Below are 16,787 nucleotides of genomic sequence, written 5' to 3'. Positions count from 1 at the left end.
ATTCAGAGATAGCACCGTAGCAGTGTTGATGTATTAGAGAACTGATGTATTAGAGAAAACTAATATAACTGATTATGTGGGGTAGGAGGGGTGTTAGACTGGAAATACAGATGCTGAGGACCAACCACACATCTGGATCACTAGTGACGCACAATAAAGACGCAGTTTGGACAGTAGGTTGAACTAATTGCTGTGTTATATTAATCTTTGACTGAGAGACAGCCTAGTAAAGAATGACTGCTAATGTATACCACACAATAGGGATACCAATAACAGATAAAATATGCCAGTTTCCTGAGAAATATAGAGCGGAAAAAACTAAAATGGCCATATAATTGAATAGTCATGACAGCAATGAAAGGCTGATAGTAATTTTTGGCAATTTACAAAGATGTATGACTGTCAAAAGAGTTGTAAACAGCAAATGATTTTCATTTTTCATACCTAGAAAGCACAATAAAGAAAGACTAAGTGAATATATCTTTCCTGATATGACAATAAATTAGGCTAATGAATTTGTATGTGTGTATGTGTGTATGTATGTGTGTGTCTCTCTGTGTGTGTGTGTATGTAACTCTTTCAAAATTCTCACTTATAACACACTAACAATTTTTTTAATTGGAAGCACAATAAAATAGGCTGATAATACATATTTTATTTTATTTAGTTTTGAACCAACTGGTACATACATGCTAAATACTGTAGATGCAAATATTTAAAATATACAAGAAATATTTAAAAGCAAATATTTTTAAATATTTAGAATGATATCAGTTAAAAAATATTCACAAAGCTTTTGGCAATAACTTAATATTTGAAAAAATGTAACTGTAATTATTTAAAAATGAGACTGTATTTTAAATAGGAAAATGGAAATGTGAGTATAATGTGTTAACAATATTATTTTGGTGTTGTAGCATAGAATGTAAGGGATAAAGAGAAGAAAATAGGCTTAGAAAAATAATTTTCTCAGGAAGAACTGAAGGAAAACAAATGGGGTGTTAATGCCATATTTTGCAAAATTAAAAATCAAAGCTATTGTTTACAACGTACTGTTAAAAGAAAAAATTTGGCACACCCTGTGTGAAACAGAATTTAAGTGAATCTAAGCTACACTACCAAATGAAAGGTATAACAGTATTGTTCTATATGTCAGGATGACATGGAAAAGCCACTTTTCTGTTTTGTGCTGTTTACTGCTAAGTCTTCATGACCAAAATTTTGTCCAATGGACAAATATAGTAGGAAGATAAATATGACTCACAAATTTTCTTCTGATTTCCAGAAGTGCTCTGTGGTATATGTGTATCCCCAGCATAAATAAATAAGCAGATATGTAGGTGATAGATACATAGATAATAGATGCATAGATAGATGATAAATAATAGATAGATAGATAGATAGATAGATAGATGATAGATAGATAGATGAAAGATAGATAGATAGATAGGTAGATAGATAGATAGATAGATAGATAGATAGATAGATAGATAGATACTTCTGTTTCACAAAATTCACACAGGAAAGACTTTACTAGGTTGAACAAATGTAAAATCAGAATATATATTTTATTATATTTAGGATTATAACAAGTAAGAGATACTTCCCCAAAATCAAGGGTAGTTGCAACTACGTGTGGCTGACCTCACTGAAAAGACTAAATAGATTAATTTCTGAATTGCATTACACATCTATAACTAAATTTTAAATAAAATTGTTTGACTAAAAAATTTTGTGTGACTACCCAAGAATTCAGAGGTATTAGGGAATACTCTGAGTATAAGAGAAAATGAGTCAGTCATCTTTCTCTTTCCCGATAAGGTCAACAAGGTTTATGACAAAGAATGATTATCCAGGGGCATGCCAAATATCTCAGATTACTGAGCTCTTAGAAAGTGTTGTTGCCTTTTCATCAAAGAACAGTTTGAAAATCAGAGTAGAGAAGGAATGCAACATTAACAGGGTTCAGAGGGGTTTCAGAGTCTCTATGGGTCATTTACTAGCAGGACCCCTTACCCCATTCATTTGAAAATAAAGAACAAATTCTAGTCATGGTGTGTTTTTCCATCACTGTCAATTATGTGGGGAGGACAAAAGTTTAAGGGCTCTATATGATGGAATATGTATAATTAGTACATTAAAGACACTGTTCATATTTGTAACTAGTGTGTGGGTTTTCTTATCCAAAATATTTTAACAAATTCCGTCAAGTCTGATCATTCATTGTTGTGCCATTTGATGAAATGGCTTCCATGTGACTAAAAAGTGGGAGTAGCCACAGAATATGACACATTCGAAATGTCTTGGATATACAATTGCCTTCTCTTGCATTTTATTTTATTCTTTGGATTCCTTCTTTCATCAGAATAGAGTAGCCAGAATCATATCAGCTTCTCCACCTTGAATGGGTCATGGAAGTAAAATGTGAAGAACAGAAAGAACGAGGGCACAACTGTCATGGACGACTGTGGGCAAATGTTTAGTTTCTCAGTCCCTGGACGAAGTCTGAGTGCTGCAGGAACCACCTTAGAAAATCATGGCCAAAAGAGGCTGTTTTCTGCCTAAAACAAAAATGAATATGCAACTATGGAGACAACATTTCACCAGATTTAGCTGTTTTACAAATCACTTTCTTACTAGTATTATGCTTCTTCAAGGGAGCATATTTTCATGATTGTTGTGTGATTTTGTTTAAAGTACTAAGGGTGTTTGTGGACTAGGAAAAACCACAAAGGAGGGCAAAGCCAAAAGTGTTAATAAATCTTCCGAATATGAATAGTTTTCTTATAAATCCTCCACCTGCATCATCTTAACACTGGCTGCTCCTTTCCTTAAAATCAAAATACAAGTACCAAATAGCATGAAATATTCAAGGGAATTATAGCCAAGCCAAATGTATTACTGGTCACCGCCTGAATAATATCGAAGAAAACTCTAGTAGGAAAATCTATGAATTGAATGCTATTTTTATTACAAAAGAGAAACACCGGGGTGTCTCTTGATATTTAATTCATTATGATGAAAAAGTATGTTTGATCCAATTGTGCTCCCACTATGACTTTAATTTCTGTTTTATCTGGGAATTATAAATCAAAAATATTATTTTATTGATAATTGCTTTCCTTTTTCCAAACATTTTTCTTTTGAAAATTACCTTATAGTTTTATTTGAAGAATAATCGGATCAATTGATTCTGATTTGTTAACAATAAGATGTAAAAGTCAGTGATAGATATTTTTTCAATTCACCTTTTTAATTAAGATTATTTGGTTTGCTTTACTGCTTTTTGATAATATAGTGACTCATTGAACAACAATATATGCTACTTCTTTATAATGAATCCTCATAAGACCATTGGATATCTTTAAAAGATAGATTTATATAACCCTGATTTAAAATATTAGGTTTCTATACATTATTTCATAATGATCCATATCAACACAGATAGAAGTACATACATACCTGCCCACAATGTTAAAATAATGACAATGCTCTCTTAAATGTAAGAGCACCATTAAGTTTACTGAGACAGAAAATAATTGTTTTAATTTATAAAAATTTGCTGCAAACAATATGGATAATTATTTAATAGGATTGTGCAGGATGCTATTAGGACATGACTGACAGAAAAAGATTTAAATTTTTTACACTGCTGCTTACTCCCAGGGATTATTCTACAATAGCCTATTTTATGAGTCAATTTTGTCTATCTAGAATTTGTCTTAGTTTTCTTTCTGTTGCTGTGATAAACAGAATGAACAAAAGCAACTTGGGGAATAATAGGTTATTGTCTGTCATTGAAGATATCCAAGGCAAAGCACAAGAAGGGAACCAAGATGCAGGAACTGCAGCAGAGACCTTGGTGGAATTATGCATACTGTATTGTTTCCCTGGCTTTACTTAGCTACCACTATTATACAGCTCTGGCTCCCCTGCTCAGGCATAGGATTGAGAACAATGGATAGGTCTGTCTTCTAGTAATCACATATCAAGAAAATGTACTGCAAACATGGCCACAGGCCAACTTGGTGAAAGAAATTCTTCAACTGATGTTTGTTCTACCCATGTGAGTCAGGTTGACAAGGTAAGCCATCACAAGTCTGCTCCTGTCAACTGGAGAAACAAATTCATCACTTTTAGATAATAACCTCGTCTTTATTGTTTGTCTCTGAGATCTCATGCTCCTATCACAAAATAAAGCAATATGAATTTCACAATATTTTTACGAAAATCTAACACAACTCAAAATTTTTTTAACTCTTGGATCATATAAAATAAAATATAAACATAAGCAATTAAATGGCTTCTTATTTCAAGAAGGAAAAATTAGGGCGTAGTTGCAATCATATGGAGGACAAAACAAAATCCAACATTGTAATCTCAATGCTGAGCAAATGGAGTTCATACATGGTTTTCTGGGCTCCAAAGGCTGAGGAAGTTACACTGCTGAAGCTCTGTTTTCTACAACACATGCAAACTTGTAGACACCCTTCGTTTACCCTTGATGCTCACGTTCGTTTTGTCATTCCAATGTCCTGACATCTCTAATCCACTGCAACCTTCATCAGTGGTTTACTATTCTCTTCTTTTTGGAGTTTAACCATGCGACATGATGCAATCCTGAGCTTCTAACCATTACCCTTTTAATGCTGTGGTTTCTACTGCAGGTGTAGCTCCACCTTCACCATTTGCCTCCTCTGCAATCTCTCCAGGGATATCCAATCACTGTCAAACAGTGTCAAGCTCCATGTGCTTTCTATAACCTTTTCATACCCTGGAAATCAGAACAAGATAAGAAATCATACACCTTAGTTTCCTCTAGTTTGATATAAAATCTTGCCTCCTCTGATGGTAGGACAAAATTCTGAGTTAACTCTGTAGAAATATTTCCAAAAGGATTTACCCTCAATGATGCTGGTTACTTAATAATTATAGCTGATTTTTCACCTCTCTAAGACAGGATTCAGAGGCTTGACACACCACAAAACATTTACACTTCCAGGGATTGTTAATTGGAAACATAACAATGACAGAATAAGGCCACATAGTTGTGGCACACACCTTTAATCCCAGCACTTGTGAGGCAGAGGCAAGTGGATCACTGTGAGTTCGAAGCCAGCCTGGTCTACAAAGTGAGCCAAGGATATACAAGAAACCCTGTCTCGAAAAACCAAAATTCAAAAACAAAACCAAAAAAAAAGTGACAGAATAAAAATGTCCTACAGATTCTTCACTTCTCTCAAAAGCCAGGCTTTATTGTCTCAGTTTCTTTCTGCATTGTTATCTTACTCCAAGCTCACATAGAACAGCTCATTAATCTCTCTAGAAGCAATGGGTTTTCTAGTTGAAAGTTTCAAATTCTTCCACAATCTTACAGAACTAAACCAACAAGCCAAACAAACAATATGATTCTGCTACAGTACTGAGAAAGCTATAGTGACAGTGTTTGGGCAGACCTCAAAAATGTACTCTGTTGATGAATAGATTACCAGTCTATGATTGAAGAAGGCAGTCCGCTTTAGATTGAAAAGCATTCCAGGAAGAAGTGAAAACTAAGAAAGTTATTAAAATGTTAAGTTCAAGTGGAAGGAAATCATCACACCATGCATATGGGTTGCTAACATGACAGGTGAGGCTAAGGTACATTATCATTCAGAGAATTGTAAATTGCACAAGAATTATTCACTTGTAACACATCAACATTACAAGGTTTGAAATTATTTAAGGATGTGAGATATGAGTCCCTAATATACATATATAGTTTCTGAATCAACACAGTTTTATATTTGGCTATGATTTCATGTACTTAAAATATGATAATTTCTGTATTATACAATTAGAAATTAACTCATTTATTTGTAGCAGTATAAAAGATGTAAAAATAAGCTTAGCACTTTTACTGAGACTGTCAAATAAACTCACTGTCAAAAATAATTCATTGTCCTTAAAGAATAACCCCACATCTGCTTCTCTAAGTATTAAGTATGAAATGGGCTCTGAATTGTCATTTGTAATTTTGTTTGATTACTATGATAATATTTTCTCTATAAAGTGGAATTCCAAGCATAAGACTCCTTCTTGCCTTTCGGTCTTTTCAGTGTTTAATATTTTCACGTTCTTCCCAGACTAGATTAATTAAATGCCCCCAATAACCTAATACATAAGATCCATCGGGACTCCTACTTAATTTTAATAAAACATTACTTGGCCATTAGCTAATTGTTCAGTAGAAATCTAGATTCTTTTTATTAGAGTTTCCAATTAACATGAAATAGGAGGATAAGATGTCAGTGTGAACTTCTACCTTTATGTGGGGAATCAGCAATACAAGGTACTGGGTCAATGTGTAGCCTAAGACAAAGACAATACCCCATGTTATTGCTGAACAATTGATCTCAGTCTTTAAACTGAAAGTTGGTATAAATCTTTCAGAAGACCTACGGAAACAGGTAGCTTCTGGTTACAGGTTCTCTAGAGGTTCTTGCTTGAGGCATCTGCTGTCACTTGAAGCTGCAACATTTCTCAATACGAAGGTTATTAATTTTGCTGTAATCACTGTGACTGGTTCTTTAATTGCAGCTTTTCAACTGCTCCTATGCTGGGCACTCCATTCTTTGATATCTAATTTTCAGATGCTGTATTTAATCACACATCTTTATGATAGAGAGATAATACAGAATGGGAAACTTTCACATGCTGTCAGCATGTTCAAAATTGATGTGGCATCTGATCATGTCATTGATTGGGATAGAAGAAGTGAACCTCTGCAGAGTTTAAAATGAAAAAAAAATAACCGGGTACAATTGGAACTATGTGGTATATTGATTACTGTGATGCCAATGCTATTTATAGTATCAGGATTGGAGACCTGTTATAGAAATTTGTGGCCTTGATAATACTGGTTGAACAATTTTACCACTGCTTTGCTCTCTCAGTTTATTTATTCCTGTTTCTCAAATGGCAATGGTATTTGATTTATGAATCTAAATCTTCATCTAACAAACATATATTATGAAAATCAAACATTACCGATGTTCTTTCCCTGTTTTTTGTATATATTGCTGAATATTTAATATATTTTAAAGTGCATTGCAAATATTTTAAAAGGAGAGACCTGAAATAGTCCAATTATCATAAAATGTACATGGGCTGACAAACAACCTTTGTAGAAATTATATACCTTTATTACTACACTTAATATTTTAGAACATTATCTAAAAGTGGCTAAGGTTATGACACTAAGTGTATAACTCTAAAAAAAAAATGGTTTGTGCCCAATTTGAAGTTGTGTTGATTTCTGTGCTAATTATTTTGAGTGATGTTAATGAAACTTAAAGTACTACACTTTTTATAGGAAAGGAAAATTTTTTTCACAGAGTTCAGTAATTTGCTGATGCTCAAAGTTTCCAATAAGTCCTGGGTAAATAAAATATCAGTGAGTATTGGCAGTAGCTATGAAAGCCAGGCTTATAGGATATCAAGTCTCTTCTTGGTAGTCTGCTATCCTTCCTCTGTGTGCCACCAGCTCTCCCCATCCTGGGGGTGTGGTCAAATATGGGACACCAGAGTTCATGTGAAAGTCAGACCCCACTCTCTACTCAACTGTGAAGAATGTCCTGTCCATTGGGTAGATCTGGGTAGGAGTTCGAAGTTTACTGCATGTATTGTCCTTGGCTGGGTCATAGTTTGAGCAGGACCCCTGGGCCCAGATCTGCCCATCATAATGTTCTTCTTGTAGGTTTCTAGGACTCTCTGGATCCTTCTATTTCCCCATTCTCCCATGCTTCTCTCAGTCCCGGCAGGATGTCCTCCCCTCTCAATCACAGTCATAGGGGAAGAGAGTAAGGAGAAAATGGGAGGGAGGGAGGAATGGGAGGATACAAGGGATGGGATAACAATTTAGATGTAATATGAATAAATTAATAAAATATATTAATAAAAAAAGAAAGCCAGGTTTAAAGGGGAACAAAGATGCTTTATTTAAATCTATTCATTTTGACTAAATGAAATAAACACTTACCCCCAAAATTTGAATAATATCATTTAAATATAATATGTATAATATTAAATATATTACTTTGTACAACTAAGATTTGAATATAGCTTTAGCTCAACAAAACTCATACCCATACGATATATTGAAAAATAGTGATGTCTGAAATGTTGGGACATTGGGGGAAGATTATAAATTTGCTCATATGAGTGATTTCCCCTGTAACAGAAGTGGATTGGTGGCATTGTTACAAAGAAAATCCTGCCACTCCCCTCACTGCTTTCTGTATGCATCCAGCCATTTGTTCACAGAAGCTCTCTCCATATGCTGTCAACTGCCTTGCTGTGACACCTCACAGGGGCTCTGGCCAGAGTCGATGCTTTTTTTACTTTCTAGGTACCAGAATCTTGAGCCATTGAAACCAATTTTCTTTATTTACAAGCCAGGATCAGTTACATGCTTTTAGAAAAACAAAATATTCCAAGGCAATTTGCTCATAGTATCACTATTTTAACTCATCTTAATAGTATTTTGACCATACAACAAAACACAAAAATGTAAACACAGTCTCTTACAATTGTAGTTTCAAAAGAAAAACACCTGTTGCAAAATATTTTGTATAAAAACAGTAAAATAAATGTTAAACAACTAATTATTATACAAAATCAGAAGAGACATTTAGAGCTAATTATGCATCTAGAGTAAGAAAAGACTTTTATCTGAGATAATTTTTATAATTCACAATAAAACTAAAAGCGCTATTGATTGTGAAATAATTTTAGTTAGAAATAACAATGCATGTAAACACATTTTTTGTTGTTAATTAGGATGACAGGAAGTCCTAAAACTAACTACTTTTTTTGTTTTGTTTTGGTTGCTTTTCTTTGTGAGTATATCTTTATTTTATTATCTATCCCTAGTTTGTTTCAAAACTATTATCCTTCTTCAACCTCCCAAGTGATTGAATTACAGGCATAAGTCACCTCCTTCATTATAATTCAACTGCTTTTCCTATCATCCTTGATCAATTTGATAAAATATGTGGAATAAACATAAAATTCTTATGTTCATTTTTTCAAGAACTTTAATTTGAGCTGCTTATGTATATTCTTGTACATATACATTTATATTATTAAATAAATATACAAAGATTACCTATGGTAAGAAGAACCGTGATATAGTCAGGAATTATATAAAGGTTACATTCTTTGTGTTTTGGCTATTTGTATTTGAAAGCCTTGAAGAAGATATTTTTCCTATCTTGGTGCATCTAAATTTCTAATGTAAATCAATCTCCATGACATATTGTCATTATCAACTTAGAACAACTATCTAAACCAAAAAACATCTTAATTCCTAAACAATTAAGCTTCATAGTAAAATTAAGCTACCAGGTCTTCAACTTCCTCTGAAGAGGATGCTCCAACATTACAGAGAGTTTTGGGTGACTATTCAGATAGAAAACTGTCTCTGTCATCTTTTCCTTTGGAAAGCTACTAACCTGCACTCCCTGCATGTATTTTATCTTATAAACAATAGAGAAAAGTAAAAAATAAATGATATAAAAAATTACTTTGGAAATTTTGAATGTCATCTTAAATTAATGGAAAAATGACGCTCATACATATTTAACTAACCTCAGTATATGCAGATAACCACACCAGAATTATTCTGTTTATCTGTATTCTAGGAGAGAGAGACAGAATGATTTCCAAATACTTATTTGTCATGAACTTAGAAGCTCCCTAAATTTATTTCATGTTACTTCAGATTTTACAAAGCTCTACTATTTATAATTATTGTAACTTTAGATCATTATTTCCAGATATTTTGCCATTTAATCTAATCAACATAATTGTATTTAACTAAGAAAAAGAAAAAAATCATAGGATCATTCAAGACTTATTACTGTCTAATATATTTTGGATGATATTACCATCCTAATGCAGTGACAGTTTATTTTAGCGTCACTGCCTAAAGATACTTAGCACTGATATATATATCAATGAAAAAACTTTAAATGCTGTGATAGGATTACCAAGTTAAAAACCAACATTTAAATTTATGTTGAATCTAATTGTTAAAATGTAACTGGGTCTGGTGACATCAAATTAGTTATTGAGAGAGCTGAGGCAATATAATAACAAATTGAAGGCAAACATGTAATTTCCTGAAACTCTGTCTCAACATTTAAGAGGGAAAAAATAAATAAGAAAGAAAGAAAAAGAAGCAGAGAGAGAAAGAGAGGGCGGTGGGTGGCTGATGAATAGACATTATTTACATAGTTTGGTGGGTAACCTGTGAATGAAATTGAATGGGAGGTTTTGCCTTTTAACTGTGTGCATAGATACCTGACCAAAACTTTAGATTACATGTCATACATTCTTTTAGGCTTTGACGTGTTAAATTTGAAATTAAGAAACTTACGCAAAGCTGGCAGTTAACTGCAGACAACTCCTGACAATAGACATCTGTCTAATTCAAAACTTAGAGATGTATTGCTTACATCCAATATATGAGCTCCTGTCCACAACATGTGAGTTTACCAGTTTATCAATGTCAGTTATCTTTACTGGATTCTTGAGAAGAATGTGTGGTCTGCAGCATTTGAAAGGGAAGTTCTATATGTGTCTGTTTGGTTCATTTGATCTAGAGTGTAGTTTAAGTTTGATTCCTCCCTATCGATTTTCTATCTGGATGATATATCTACTAATAAAAATAGTGAGGTAGTGAGTTGCTCGCTGCAATTGGACTACAGTCTATTCCTATCTTATAATATAATTGATATTTACTTTATATATTTTGTGTATTCTGACATTGGTTACATATTTACTTATTATTGGTATGTATTTTGCAGAAAATAAAACTTTTATTATTGTAAATAGTTTTATTTGTCACTTTCTAAAGTATTTTAAGTTTATTTGACTTGAAATACATAGCTATCTCTGCCTTTCTCATTTTCTGTTAATGTGAAGTAGCTCATTGCTTCTTCTAATTTTCTTTTGTTTTCCTATTTAATTATATGGTTGAGGGTAGTAGGGTTTGATGTATTTTAAGCAAGTGCTCCTCTGTAACAGCTTTGCTAACTCTTTTTCATTCTTCAACTAGTGGTTGTTGCTATAGCTATATCTTGATTTCTGGATTTATTTCCAATTATAGTAAAATTTATATAAAAAGATCATTGTGCTTTAAGGTATATTTTAAAATAATCCTAACAGGAAAAAAAAAAAAGACCATACATTCAACAGCAAATTGATAGAAAGTTGTAAAGGAGGTGGATGGTAAAAGGTGGGGTGGAAGATTAATTTTATCAAGAATAAATTGTACAAAACTTTCAAGAAACTACTATTAAAAAGAAAGAACTAAAGTTTGTACATGATTATAAAGCTAGGACGTGTGGTTGTCAAGTTACTCCAGATGCTGGACTTACTGCCATGTGGCTATTGTTATGCAAAGTAGGCTCAAGGCAAAATGTTATGCTAAGTTCTCCATTTCCCCCATGTAGAATCTGTCTCTTTCAAGGGTGTCCTGCCAGGGGTCAGGTAGGCAGGCAGTAAGCGAAATGAGAAGAAAGTCTGTCTACCCTCACTAATTAACATGTTCTTATTATTTGGCTAAACTTAGGTGTTTTGATCCCCTGTTGCTTTCCTTAATTCTTGTCCAGGTATTTTCATTGATAATTATTCTTAATATCATTTCAGAGAGAAAACTGTCTGGAGAACCTATTCCACTCTTCTTGCTTTCTGTAAATTCCTGTCTTTTCAATGTGATTAGGCAAGTCCTGGTGAACTTACGCTGTAAAACCCGTGCCTTGCCTGGGAACCTAGTTCCACCCTAATTTTCTGTTGTTCTTGATGTTTGAAACAAGGTTTTACTATGTTAACTCAAGCTGGTGTCTGCCTGTTGACTTTTCTATCTTGGCCTCTTGAATAGTGGGCTTACAGGAATGCATCATCACACTGGGCATGGACTTCTGTATCAGCATCAAACACCCATCATCTCACTTACTTAAAACGTTAACTTTAAATCCATGAGCATATGATACAAGCATGAAAGATTATAGAGCCTTGTCTTCCCTAAAACTCAACTATATCAAAACTGAAATCAATTATCCAACTATAATTCCCAACTGATACTTTTTACCACCTGCATAACTGTTTTCATGTCATGGGTAAAGAAAATGGAATGTTATGGCTTCTCTACTCCAAACTAAAATCCATTATAAGGTTAATGATTCACTTAACTTTAAATTTTACCATTTGGTTTCTCAAACTAAAATTGATAATTTTATTTAAATTAATGTCTGGTTTTCTTTTTATTATCCATTTATATGTCTGAACCCAGATTTTACACAGAGTAGTCTAATTCCTTTTGAACTATATTTTCTGAAAAATAATGCCTGTAATAATAATAAGGCCTCACAGACACTGAACTGACAATCAGGGAGCCTGCATAGGTCTGATCTAGGTTGTCTGCATATATGTTATGCTTGTCCCCTTGCAGTGGGAGGAAGTAGTGTCTCTAACTTTCCTGCTGGCTTTTGAGACCCTTTTCATCCTACTGGGTTGTCTCACCTAGACTTAATATGAGGGGATGTTCCTAGACCTATTTCAACTTGATATATATATATATATATATATACACACACACACACATACCTGGGAGGCCTGCCCTCTTCTCAAGAGAAATTAAGGTTTTGACTTAGGGTAGATGGATAATGAAGGAGAGACTGAAAGGACAGGAGGGATGAGAAATTGTGGTCAGGATATAATTTATGAAAGAACAGTAAAATAATATAAAAATATTACTTCTGTTAATGATTCAACAGACTGACTAGAATTTCCATTCTTGTAGGAAGTTGGAATTTTGTATGGCAATATATATATTTATTCATTAAATCCACTGAAATTGTAAATGAACTTGTAGATGTTATATATTATGAAAAATCTAAATAATCAATGGATGTAAAAATAAAGGATGTGAAAAAGTTCTCTAGTACAGTAGGCTTAACTGTTGTATAATTATTCAACTTTTGTTACCTGTGAACATAATATATAGTTACCATAATATTAAAAAATGAATAAAACATTGCTAGTGATCTTGAGTTCTTAGTTGTGGTATTACTGCCATTTCAACCATATCACACACAGTATTTATGAATTAGCAGGCTTTTATTCAAAATATGAAATTTCAAATACATTCCTCTCAATCTAAGTGTCTATATCCTGGCCTGAAATCTTACAATATATATTTATAAACTCAAAATTCACGGCACTTACTGAATTAAAGAAAATGTACATATCATCGTTCATTGGAGTTTTATCCAGTAGAAAACTGATAACGCTTTTTTACTTATTCAAAAAGTAGAATAAAATCACAAGTCAGTTGTCACTATAGTAATATATCTCAAATTTATTTGTCTCAATAAGGAAGAGTTTAGATGTTTGTTGTATTTTACATTTTAATTTAATTTCACGTTATAGCATTGCAGAGAATATGCCATTGTGGTGGCTAAATCAGACACATCCTATGCAAGACAAGATTGTTACCCTAGAACTAAAACGAATGATAGATGGACAAAGATTTCATACATAAAATTTATATGCAGTGCTATATATATATTCCTTGACTTTAAATTGAAGGGTTGCTCTGCCTGGGTTATGAAAGAAGTAAACTAATTTGTGCAAACTACATCTTTTATGAGCAGGAAAAATGCTCTACTAAGATAGGGTTTTTTTTTCCTTTGGTTTTATAGCTACTCATAAAATCAAAATGAGAATATTTTGGCTATATACATTTACAGAAATATGTATTGCCATGCTTACATGTCCTATAAAATACTATGTATTTTAATATGCTTTGAATAAAAAAAGAATATGTAAAATGTTCACTTTCCTGTAAATATGTTTTCCTATTACTTGATATGCAGTAAAGTATTAATTTTATTACTTTACTGGGCATAGGATAAATTATAGCTCTGTTTTCTGAAGTACTCTTGTTCTTAGACCAGAAGAAAAGTGGTCCAAACACCCTTCACAGTTGGATAATAAATAAATCATCATCCTGAAAAAAGTATGCTGTTTCTCTCTGGGATCCTTTGATGTTTCTTTTCTTTCTGAACCATTCATGTAATACTGTCAGCCCTGTACATCTCACTTAAATGAGCCTTGCTCCTGGGATTGTGTTAATTGAGTTTTGTGTGAGGTGAAAAGTGTTGCAAGTAAAGAGTCTTGTCAACTAAAGAAGGTATTCATCATTTAAAATCTTCATTTTATTTTGCACACAATCTAGAGAAGTAGCTTCTTGTGCTGCACAGTTGTATTTCAGAATATACACTTGATTAGAAATATTCAGAACTGTCCCCGAAGTACCTGTGACTTCTGTTTTCATAAACTTCAAAATATGTGTAAATGTGTAAATCACAGATACATATTCTAAGAAAAGACAATAATCTAAATAACAAATATAATCATAGGATATTTCAGGTGTCACTTTGGCTGTGCCAACATTTATAATTATTGATTGGAACACAGTCTGGATGGATCTGATAATCTCTTACAGATGCTTATCAGTTATTTCACTAAGTTACCATAATGTATTACTTTACATAGTGATATTACTTAGGACATCTGAAATGAAACATTGCTAAGTAAAGAAATGAGGACTTTCTTGTGTCTGGAAGCTCATGAAGTTACCAGGCCCAAGATGTAAAGGAAACTCAGAAGAGCCACAAGACTGAGAACTGAGGACCATCTCTCTTCATGGAGGTGCGGTAGCCACACACTGGAAACTTCATCCACCCTAATGACTTTGCTAAAGAGTTCTTGTCCTGTACCTTCCTTCCTGCATCCCACTAAATACACTTCTTCAAGCATGGAGGCCGACATGGCAAACGCCCCACCCATTCCACTCAACACCCTAGCTTTACTTTTGTATGTGCCTTTCTGCTTGTTTTATACAATAATTTGTGTGTATATAAAATAACATTTGTTGTAATATAATAGGGCTTATACTAAACTTCTTGTTTTTACGGGGGTTGTTTATTTTGTTGCTCTTTTTTGTTTTTGGGTTTTTTTTTTTCTTAAACTAAACTTATTGGCTGCTTTTAGGCACTATATATTCTTATGTTGAGCTTTCTTGCAACTTTCTTACATGTCATTCAGTCATCACTTTTTGTAATTATTTTCGTTGTTTTTAAATTATCAGTACAGCTTTAGTTAACCTGGGGCAGGGCAGACATTAATCCTGTAAACTACTTACTGTATTATCCCACACCAGCCCCAATCCCATGCCATTGGTTTCTAATAATGTCTATCAAGCTACCTCCCAACCATAATCCCAAATCTTGCTAATGTTCTTCATCTGGGCCAAATCTCTATGCACGTCAGACATGTACTTCTCTTCCGTCTAAGCCATGGTGGCCATCCTGTCTTTCTTTCTCCTCCTTGGGTCTCTCTCTCTCTCTCTCTCTCTCTCTCTCTCTCTCTCTCTCTCTCTCTCTCTCTCTCTCTCTCTCCTTTTTCATCCCAGGACTCTATCTCTCTAAACCCAAAAATCTTAGCCACACCTATCTCCTTTGCCCTGCCCAGGTGATGGCCTTTTATTAATTAGCATTAAATTACATCAGGCCATCCTCCAACAATTTTTATTTTTACTTTTACTTTTTTTTCCCTCCCATGTCCTGTTTATTCCACTTAGCAAAATAACCCCAGTTACATGCATCCTCTGTAAAATGACATATTTTCATAATTTGTGGGTACATAGTATTTTGCTTTACATATGTGCTATGTTGTCATCATTCAGTCATCTATTTTTTTATTTTATTAGTTTATTCATATTACATCTCAATGGTTATCCCATTCCTAGTATCCTCCCATTCCTCCCTTCCTCCTATTTTCCTCTTACTCCCCTCCCCTATGACTGTGACTGAGGGGGATTTCCTCCCCCTGTATATCCTAGATGAGAGAAGCATAGGAGGATAGCAAAGTAGAAGGTTCCAGAGGGTCCTAGAAACCTACAAGAAGAACATTATGATAGGCAGATTTGGGCCCAGGGGTCCCGTTCAAACTAAGGCACCAGCCAGGGACAATACAGGCGGTAAACTTCAAACCCCTACCCAGATCTAGCCAATGGTAGGAACATTCTCCACAGTTGAGTGGAGAGTCGGGTCTGACTTTCACACTTACTCTGGTGCCTCATATTTGACCACATCCCCTGGATGGGGAGAGCTGGTGGCACTCAGAGGAAGGATAGCAGGCTACCAAGAAGAGACTTGATACTCTATGAGCATTTACTTTTACTTTTAAGTGGTTTGTTTGGAACCTACTTGTGGTGCTGTGAATGGAAATGACCCCTGTAGTCCCATAGGGAGTGGCACTACTGGAGGTATGGCATTATTGGAACGGGTGTGGTCCTACTGAAGGAAATATGTTGCTGGTGGTGGGTTTTCAAGTTGCAGGTTTGACTTTTAATCCAGGCCCAGTGTCAATCATCCTGCTACCTGACAATCCAGATGTAGAACTCTCAAGTATCTCTCCAGCATCATGTCTGCCTGCATGCCACCGTGCTTCTCACTAAAAGGATAATAGTCTAAACCTCTGAACTATAATCCAGCCTCAATTGAATGTGTGTGTGTGTATGTGTGTGTGTGTGTGTGTGTGTGTGTGTGTGTGTGTGTGTGTGTATAAAACCTTGCTGTAGTTATGGTGTCTTGTCATAAAAATAGAAATCCTAAGACACTATTTTAAATTTTTTCATTATTTTTATTTAAATTAGGTTCTTCTCTCATAAAATA

The sequence above is a fragment of the Acomys minous genome (genome assembly GCF_964271855.1).
Source record: "Acomys minous genome assembly, chromosome: 11".
In the NCBI taxonomy this organism is placed as follows: domain Eukaryota; kingdom Metazoa; phylum Chordata; class Mammalia; order Rodentia; family Muridae; genus Acomys; species Acomys minous.
Note: the sequence above shows the minus strand (reverse complement) of the source record.